Source organism: Elephantulus edwardii, unplaced genomic scaffold (assembly GCF_000299155.1).
Source record: "Elephantulus edwardii isolate Elephantulus edwardi_28Jun2011 unplaced genomic scaffold, EleEdw1.0 scaffold00133, whole genome shotgun sequence".
NCBI lineage: Eukaryota > Metazoa > Chordata > Mammalia > Macroscelidea > Macroscelididae > Elephantulus > Elephantulus edwardii.
In genome coordinates this window covers 8,227,695-8,238,102 of record NW_006399883.1, presented here as the reverse complement: position 1 = coordinate 8,238,102, position 10,408 = coordinate 8,227,695, and positions in this window count along the sequence as shown.

The window sequence follows — 10,408 nt, the reverse complement described above, 5'->3', positions numbered from 1 at the left end:
GAGGGTAGAGAGAGTGGTGCAGCAATGAAGGAATGAAAACCCAAAATCCCTGTAAATGTTCATTAAAACTAATAAAATTTAATAATAATAATAAAAAAAGAAGTCTCTTAAACTCTTCCAGGTTCATCTTTGTCCTCCTCTATCTCTTTGCCTTCTTCCCCTCCTCTTTATCCTCCTTCCTACCTCCTCTCTTTTCACTTGCCATTCATTGGTTAATGATAGAAGGTCATTTGTTGTGTAGACTTTGCCAAGTTTGAGGATTGGTTTCCTTGGGTGTCATTGATGTTCCTCTTGCTTCAGGAAGGAGCCCTGGTGGGGTAGTATTGGGCTCCTAACCCAAGGATTGGCAGTTTGAATCTAGCAGCTGCTCCACAAGTAAAGATGTAGCAGCCTGATGAAGTATTGCTGAGTTGGAAGTGACTCCATAGCTGTGGGCTTGTGTCTGGAGTTTCCCGGGAACTTAGTCAGATTTCAGTGTGATGATGGTGAGGATGATGATGAAGGCAAAGATGGCACGTTCTTCCACGGGAGGCACAGGCAATGTCCAGCTGAGAAGAAACAGTGCCCTCAGGGCTGCCAGAACCTCATCTCTCTGCTATAAACCACCTGCCACTCTTCCCTCTGTAGACTCCAGCTGTCTTCGGTGGTCTTTGCCTTGCTAATTATTGTATTGTCTTGGTGCTATTGTGTGAGTTGGAACCAACTCCTAGCTGATCCTCCAGCTGGGAATGGCAAGGGAAAAGATTGCCCACCTTCCCTCTGCAGAGCAGCAAGTGCGTTAGAACCATATGCTTTTAGACTGGCAGCACACTTCCTTACCATTAGGCCACCAGAGTGCCATCATTATAATATGAGCTTTTGGTTTTTCAATGGGTTCCACTCTGGGAGTTTTTTAATGGGACTCCACTCTGCCATCACCGGAGGCATCTTCGCTGCTGAGAGGAGGTAGCATGAGCAGCATCACAGGAAGTGCAGGTGGCTGCTGGGTTGACACCAAATACACCCATGCCGCCCTGCTGGTAAATCCCTGCAGGAGGTTGAGTGTTGGGACATCGAGGCACAAAGTCAGGCCTTTCCAGAATCCTTGGTTTGGCACTGCTAGCACTCACAGCACCAGGAACAAGCCCCTTCACTCCCCTGAGCCTCAGACGCCAAGTACACATAGAGACTGAACTTGTTTCAGTTGATCCAAGAGAAAGAACATCAACCCAGAAGTTCTAACCTCTAACCAGCTCTCGTGGTAGAGAAGTGAGCTGGCTGGGACCTCCTTAACAGGAGCGCCTTCTACCTGGGGATCTGGGAGGGAGCGAAGCTGGAGGCTTGAGATGCCAGTGAGCAACTCTGTGTCCAGAAAGGGCCTGGCTGCCACCGTCCCTAGGAGAGCAGAGAGCCACAGGAGTCAGTGTTTATGGGACTCCGTTCTCTCAGAGTCCTGGCTGAGAAAATCCGGATAAAGGAATGATCTGGAGAAAACCTGGGATGGGAATGTGTGAGTATGAGAGCGTATGTGAGAGTTTGTCTGCTCAGGAGAATAAGTTTGTAGACAGCCCCCAGGTTACAAATATTCCATTTACAGACAACTTGTATTTACCTTTAATGGTGTGGAAATTTGCCCTCACATTGAAATGATTGAACCAGACCCTACTCATTGTTCATCGAAATCACTTTCCCTTGCTACATGTGCAGTGTTTAAAGATCAATTCAAAAATTCAAAGTCTGTGAACTTATCTTTAAACCAAACCCACTACCAACTCATAGCTGAAGCTCTGCTGGGCTTCCAGGGCTGATTGTCTCTCTCAGAGCAGCAGCCTGTGGACTTGAACCCCGACCTCTTGCTTAGAAACCTGACGTGTGTGCCAAGCCTCTGGGATTTGTCTTTCTCATCATAAAGGTCAAATAAGAACCACATGCACCTGTTCTGACCTAAACTGCAAATTTGACTCAAAAACAAACAGATGAAAGAATCATGCTTCTAACTGGGGCTGCCTGTACCTGGAAAACGAGCCTGGACACAAACCGGTAGCACACTCAGTCTTTCAGGCACTGTGGTCAAGTGGAATCTCAGAACTGTCCCATTTGGTCCCCAGCACTGTGGGCACCGAGGTGGACTCTGTGGCTGCCGTGGCCCACCTCCTTGGGGCTCAGACTGGACAAGGAGCTCCTGTGAGAAAGTCAAGTGAACAAACACAGCATCTTAGCCGCTATTACTACCATGACTCATTGCCATCAAGTCAGAACTGACCAGTGACTGACCTTCCAGCAGGTTTTCAGACGCTGTATATCACACGGAAGGAGACTTCCCTCCTTTTCCTGCAGAGCAGCATGTGGATTCGAACTCTCTGTCTTTAGGTTGGCAGCCCATTTCGTTTCACATCAGGCCACCAGAGGTCCCTCCTGGCCTTGACCTGTCAAAGTCAAAAGACTATAAAATTTATGCTGCAACTGGCCCTAGTGACAGGAACCAGTCTTTGTCCTTGGCCAATGCCAATGGCAATAGGGATGGTGGTGACAGATCGTAGCAATGGTGCTGAGAGGGGGTGAGAGAGGAAAGAGTGGGAAGGAGGAGGGAGGGAGGGAGAAACATGTGAAGAGAGAGATGGCAGGAGAGGGACAGAAAGGAAACCTGGAGGAAAGAAAGCCACAGGTGGCTGCAGCACCTTTGTGAGAAGTCTCTCTCGGGCAGCAGAGGGGCCAGGAGTCAGAGATGCAGAGAATACTCGGTGGGCTCCTGAGAATGGGACAGGAGGTCTGCTGGTGATGCCCTGGGATTCCAGAAACTCCAGCATCCTTGGGATGAGCTTGAGCCTCAGCTTCCAGGACTGAGATCCCCTGGGAGTTCCTTGTGCCCAGGAAGCCCCTCCCTCCTGTGACTTGCAGGGCTGCCTGGGGCTGGGCCAGCGGTGCAGGAGGGGCTGGCTGAGCGGTACCCACCCCTGGTGAGGAGCATCTTTGGGGAAGAGTCATCTCGGCGCCCAGCTGGAGGCCTGCCCAGGCTCTTTTGCTGCCTCTGGCCCCCGGCCCAGTGGTGACTGGGAGCTGGCCATGCCCATGCCCTTGGAGGAGAAGGCGTCTGGCAACGCTGGGCTGGCAGATGGGCTTCACTTCTTTTCCAAGGCTTCTGAGAGCCGAGCTCTGAGTCATCACACCCTGGCCAGGGCCCGAGTACCACGGGGAGGAGGTGTCTTCTGCAGTGTGCCGACTCTGGGTCTTCTCACTCTTGGCTGAACTTGAACAACGCCACAATCTAGGCCTGCTTCTGACCACATGGGCACCTGGGGGCCCAGCTTCCTTCGAGCTGGGGTGAGCCCATGGCTTCTCAGAGTGCAAAATTTCTGGATCTTAGTCCTGGACCCTGGGGAGGGGAGGTGGTCCTGGAAACTGCCTTTCCCATCTTTTCCTGGATGGCTTTGGGCTCGTGACTTCACCTCTCTCTGCCTCACATTTACCCCTCTGAGTAATGGGCAAAGGCTGAGCTCCTTGGTAGGTTCTGGCCTGCTTGCTAGTTTCCATTGCAAAACAAAGAAGCCAAGTTAAGAGTTGCCTTTAGGTCAACTCCCTGCTGCCCCTCTGGTAGCATCAACACATCTGGTGCCCCCCCCCCAAGTGTGCTGTGGATGTGGGTGAGTGCTGTGTCTGCCTCTCCTGGTGCTGCCCTTACAAATGCCACACATAGGGAGCTTTAAAGCTTTAAACTTGGTTCCTAACAGCTTTGGAGTTCAAGCACATTGGCTTAGACAAGGTCCTTCCTTGTGGGTGGCCTGGTGTTGCTGGTGTCCTTGGCTTGTAGACGCTTCTGCATATCGCATTATTCCCTGTGTGTGTGTGTCAGTCTCTGGGTGGCTCTTCCCTGTGGAAGGCACCACTCAGAAGGGATTAGGCTTGGGACCCACCGTACACTAGTGGGACCTCCAGTTACTCAACAAAAGCCCCCTATTTCTAAGCAGGATCACATTCATAGGAACAAGGCTTAGGTTGTGTCTAGGGAGCACAATTCAATCTACAACAGGCCATAAGAGCAAGGACAAGTTAACAGACAAGGCCACATCTGTTCCAAGGGCTGTTACTAGAGAAAATAAACACACTAATCTCAGTAAGGGCCCCTCATTATCCACAAGGGGTCCCTAACACTCTAGTCCATCCCCAGGCTCTTCTCTGATCAGCCTGGTAGGAATACTCCTCTCTGATACCCCATTACATTGTCCCCTTAACCCTTTCCTTACTTTAGCTTTGGGCTGGTTTCCCAGAGGAGGCGTTTGCTGTGAGGGTCCTGGACCAGGTGCCCAGGGTCTGGGTGGTCTCTGCTGCTTTCTAAGGGCTGTAGTGATGCTGAGTTGGGCCTGGTCAGGGGAGGCTCACTGAATGTTCCCTAATCACGTCTTTCATCTCCATGTGGCCTGCAAGGGAGCCTCCACCCTTCCAGTCTTGCCCCTGGCTGGAGCTGCCTGCCTGCTTTTTCTTTCCTGTTCTGGTTTGCACTTCGCGAGACAGGTACATGCAGACATCTGAGGAGATAAATCTGCTACCAGGAAGTGGGGTCACTCTGAGCTCAGCCCCAGTCGTGGCAAGGACGCCTCTCTGCTGGGAGTGAATACCCTGTCTCCTGCTCCTCTGGGAGACCTTGACCCACTGTGGCCCCTCCATCCAAGATCATGTCCCTTCATAACATCTCAGGGAGGCTGGTGGCTCTCAAGGGTCTGCAGCTTCCACCAGCCCCTCTCAGGCAACCTGAGACCCCCAGAATCCCAACACTTGAAGTGCTGTGAGAGAAAAAAAATCGCTTTTCAACTGCTTCCTGTGCATCTGAAGACTGACAATGACTAAGGATGACAGAATTGATGCCTTTGAGTGGTGGTGTTGGAGAAAAGTACTGAATAACCCATGGGCCACCAAAAGAACAAACACATATGTCTTGGAGGAGGTGCCCCAGGGTGCTCCACAGAGACAAGGGTGGTGAAAGCTGGTCCCACACCCTTTGGTCATGATGTCAGATGGGTTGGTTGTTGGAAAAAGACATCACACTGTGACAGGTGGAGGGTAAGAGGAAAAGAGGAAGGTCTTCAACAAGACGGACCGACACAGTGACTGTAACAATGGTCTGGAGCACGTCAGAGACGTGAGGACGGCACAGGGCACAGCAAGGCTCAGGTCTGTTGTTCATCGGGTTGCGATGAGGTGTAGTCCACTGGCTGACACCTAGCAACCACAGCTGGTCACCCTCATGTAAGGTCTGTCTCCAGATGTCCCCAGTGCAGTGGGCTCTGGCAGCAGGGCCAGGACACGAGCAGATTGTTGAGGTCACAACATGGCTTGTCCTCTTCTTTCTGGGTACTTAGGTGGAGAGTCCTTTCACCACTCTATGCCTCAGTGTTCCCACCTACCAGGGGGTGGAGGTGGCAGGTATAAATGAGAAGAACAGGTGGTGTGTAGTTAGTATGCGGTAGCCCAGTACCCCACCCATGTGCGTGTCCCCCATTCTCACTTCTCAACCACCACACGTGGGAGATGAGCTGTGTTCTAGACACGGGGAGTGGGTTGTCCACAGAACCACCAGCTTGGCCCATTAACAGCCATCCTTGTGGATGGGGGTCAGGTGTCACCCCCAGTGATGTTGTTCTAGAAGACCCTGGCCCTCAGGCTCTGCTGAGGCCATCACAGTGCTCATCTGCCTGTCTGCTTGGTTCCGCTGCAGTCATCACCCCAGGCTCCGTGTTTGCACACACTTCACTCAGCCAGCTCTCTCACTAGCCGGAAGAGAAGATATCCTCCATGCATTTTACAGAGGCTGTACAGTGACTTTCGAGGTCACACAGCTAGGCAGACTTCTTGGTGTCAAATCTAAAGGGTTGGGAGGTTATGGAACTTCCTTAGATGAACAAGGCTTAACACTGGGAAGGAAACCCCAGTGGATCCTTGGAGTCCCTTACAGAACATGAGAGCAATTTCAAATAGAACTGATGTGGACAGAATATGTTATGAAGGACAAGTTCAAGGCTATGTGATAGTGTTAGAAAGAATAGGGAGAAATGTAGATTGTCAACTAGACCTCAGAGGGGCCCTGTGAACAATGGACATGAATCTTATCCTATCCTCACCATCTCCAACATGCTCATCGCTGCTGACACTGTGTCAGTCCATCTCGTTGAGGGTCTTTCTCTCTCCGACCCTCCACTTTGCCCAGCATGACGGCTTTTCACAAGGATTGACCCCTCCTGACCTCGGGCTCAAAGTGTGTGAGACCAGCTTTTACCATCTTTGCCTCTAAGGAGCACCCTGGTTGCATTTCCTCCAAGACAGGGATGTTCATTCTTTTGACGATCCATAGAGTATTTACTTCTCTTCTCCAATACCACAGCTCAGAGGCTTGAGTGGATTGAAACTATGAAAGCTGTTTCCCCAGTGCAGCCTTTTCCAGAGCGAGAAGCTATATTGCAGCCCCAGCCCTGTCATTAGATATCCCTAAATGGAGCTGACCAGTGAAGGGGGTCCCTGAGGAGTGCAGCGTTTTCTGAAGTGAAGACTGCCCCCGTCCTATTGACCTGCTTTCTCAGTCCATTTCGTCACACTTGGATGCTCTCACGAAAAACCAGAGTAGTAATCATATCACCTCGGATGTCAGGAACCTTGGCATTTGATGTTATTGCAAACTTTGCAGTGACGTGACCTTGGGCAGACTATTGAAAGACTTGAGTCTCAGCATGCCTCTCTGTGGGGACATCTGTGTGACAGGTCGCTGGGCCTGCCCCAGGCACAGAGGAGTGAGCACTGGCGAGGGATGACGGGTTTACCACGTTCCCAGGACTGTGCTGGTTTTAGCGCTTGATGTCCTTGGAGGAAGGCAGCAGTGAGGGCAGCCCTGTGACCCTCAGTGCTCTGTGCTTTGGACACAGTGTGGACAAACAGACCCTGGGACAAGTTCCAAGAAAGGACTGGAGGAGAGGTGTGGGAAGGCCTGACGACGTTCTTGTCCCCCTTTGTCTCTGGAAACCGTGCAGGTGACCCTCCCAACTTCTCTCATTCACTGGGAAATACATTTCTCTGAAAGTAAGTTCTTCCTATTTCTTCAGAGACTCTAGGTCTCTGAGCAGAGGAGTGGCGAGCAGTTGCCTGTAACGGGACCTCCTGTTCTCTTGGCTCAGGGAAGCTGCATCACCAACACATCTGGTGGCTGATCCTGCAGGAGGGTTTGGATGGGCAATGCTGGGCACTGCCGTGTCTTCCTGGGACACAGACTTTTCGGGTGATGTGTTAGGGCTGTGTCCTGCCCGTCATGGCACCCATGAGGACTCCCTGACTAGCCTGACCCAGCCCCCAGCCCCTCCCCTCACCCCTGCTTAGGGAGCAGCCCCAGCTTGGAGGGAGGAAGGCTGAGAGGCCGGAAGCAGTCCAGCAAAGGGCGTCTGAGAACACATCAATAATTCAGGGTTTCAAAACTCCAGCAATCTTTAAAATGCTTTTCCTCTTTTGATTCAGGGTCTTAATGAAAGTCCACACACTCCAAGGACAATTTAATATTTAAACAGTTGCCTTTGGCTTTAAAGGTTGACCAGAGTGTGCAGCTGTGGGTGTGAGGGTGGGCCAGGCTGGAGGGGAAGACAGGACCAGGGCCACAGTGCTGGGATGGGAGGCTCTGACAGGAGGGAGCACAGGAAGGGGAGACAGGGGGGTACAGGAGGACACAGAAAAGACACAGAGGGTGCAGGGAGAATGTGAGTGGTCCCTGGTCTGTTCACATGTTCCTTGTCACATGAACTGAGCCTGAGCAAGGCACTTCTCTGAACCTCGGTGTCTTCATCGGAAACATGGCCTACAGTTTACGAGTGAGACAAACCAAACCCACATGGAGGATGGGGACATCAAAGGGGTCGGCCTGAGAGCGGTTGATACTTGTGACACATCTCTACAGATTATGCTGATGGCAACACAGCACACTGCTATGGAAGGAACTTCCCACCCAGAGGCTGTCCGGCCGCCCAGCTTCCCCTCCAAGTCATGCTCATCTCAGGGGAGGATGGTGTGGCCCCTCCTCCATGGCCACGCGGGGATGGGGGTGCAGCCTCCACGTGAACCTCCATTCACCCATCACTCTCCTCACCATCTCAGCAGTTCACAGGACAGCTGATTTTTTTAAGGGGAACACATCAATATAATTGTAAGCATATACCAAACAAGCAGCCAACATTATTTTCACTGGAGGGTTTGGAGAAATTCTCCTTGTAAACAGGTACTGGGCAAAGCTTCCCTCTAACACTGCTGTTCACTATCGCACTGGAAATCCTCGCTGGAGTAATAAGACAAGAAAAGGAAAATAAAGGCATCTGAATTGGAAAAAAGGAAGTAAAACTATCTCTAGGTAAAAAAAAAACTAAACACCAACTTTATATGAAAAGGAAAGAGACCTCAGGTAAGCAAAGCACTGCTGAAGAAGAAAAATAAAGTAGCAGACTTTACACTTCTCTGTCAGAGGTCTCCAAACCTCCTACACAGCCATGGTAATCTAAAGAGCAGTATGCTGAGCAAACTAACTCAGTTCCATAAGGACAAATACTGCATAAGACCATTACTGTAGAATTGGATAAGTAGTAGAACGTGTATGAGGATCCAAGAGGGGGAGGGTAGGAGCAGAGGTGGGGATGGGCAAGGGAAGAAATCATAGGGCTGCACAATTTGGTAGGTGAGGGAGAGGTGGGTGAAGGAAATGGGAAAGATCCACTGGAGGCCTGAAAAGACAGGGTAATAGTGGGCATAGTTCAATGATGATTAATTTTTTAAAAATATTATGAATGGGAACAATTATATGAAACACAATGTTAATGAATGATAGTGTGAGACACAACATATACCAATTTTGTAAGCAAACTAAAATAAACATTTTAAAAAACAACAAAAACCACCAGCCTATTACTAAAACAAACAAAACAGCTTGTTATTGATGAAACAACAGAAACACAGACATTAATGAAACACAATTGAGAACCCAGAAGTTCATTTTTACATCTATGGACAGTTGGGAAGGCCAACAAAAGATAGGAAGACATCCCCCCTCAACAAGATGGATTGACACAGTGACTGCAGCAGTGGGCTCAAGTGTCAGAGAAGACGGCACAGAACAGGACAGGGTTCAAATCTGTTGTCCATACGGGCGTTATGAGCTGTACTCAACTCAACGCACCTAACAACAACATTTTGAACCATAAATCTTTGACCAAGAGACAAAACCCATTAAATGGTGGGAAAGACACCTTCTTTAACAAATGGCAGCACAGTTGGTTTTTAAAATAAATTTTAAATAGTCAGGAGATCTTACAAATGTGGAAATACCCTCCAAAACTTACATGGCTTTTCTTGATTTGGAGCAATGTTTTTTAAAAAATTACCCCTTTCAATCACAGACACACTCAGGCAAGGAGTTTCAAGTGTTTGGAGTATGGCCAAAATCTGCTGGGTTTGCCATCTATCAACGTTAATTCTAAAATGGGAACTACTTATGTTGTGTGTGTTATAAACAAAACATCCCCCTCTGGGATGGACTTTTTTTTATGGAAAGAAGCATGAACACTTAGGCCTGCTCTGTCACCAGGATGCTGCCTATGACGGAAATACAGGCCCCAGATATGGACACCTTGCCTCCTTGGGCTATTGCTTCTCATATATAGGTCACCCTTCAGGAGTCTGAAGCTGTGATCATCATGGATAAACTTTCTTAGCCTCATCAGTCTCAGATGCTTTGTTATCAAAGGAGAAAACAAAAACCCTAAAAACAGCAAGTCAAAAAGGCCTCAGACTGCCAACGTCTATGATGAGGTACTGCCTTCCCCCAGGCTGTCCTGGGGGGACCTCTATCTCCCTCCAGATGCCAACCCAGAGTCAAGGAGGGCTTCGAGCTGGGGCTGACGTCCTGCAGGATCCTGAGTCTCTGACAGCCAGGCTGTCCCTGCCTGCGGCCTTAGAGCGGGGGGCCTTAACAAATGGAAATTTCTTCTCTATGTCCTGAGTCTAGGAATTTTCCCAGGCCAAGAACCCGGGTCTAACATTCCACCCCCACGTCTTCTTTTCTTTCTTTCTCTCTCTCTCTCTCTCTCTCTCTCTCTCTCTCTCTCTCTCTCTCTCTCTCTCTCTCTCTCTCTTTCTTCACTCCAATACCTGCTTGCTTCTCTCTGCTTTTATCTCTTATAAGACGTTACAGGCTACGGCCCAGGGAATTGTCCCTTACATCAGGTCGGGGCTGTGAGCTCACCAAGGGCGCTGCATCCTAACCTGTTCCTTTTACAGGTGACTGAATATCTCTCAGATCACCATGGGGAATGGCTGGTTAGATGGCAACCTCAACTCCTGCCTCGGGGAGCTCTGGTGGCCGAGTGATGAGAAGCTGAGCTGCAACCCCAAAGACATACAGTTCAAATCCACCAGC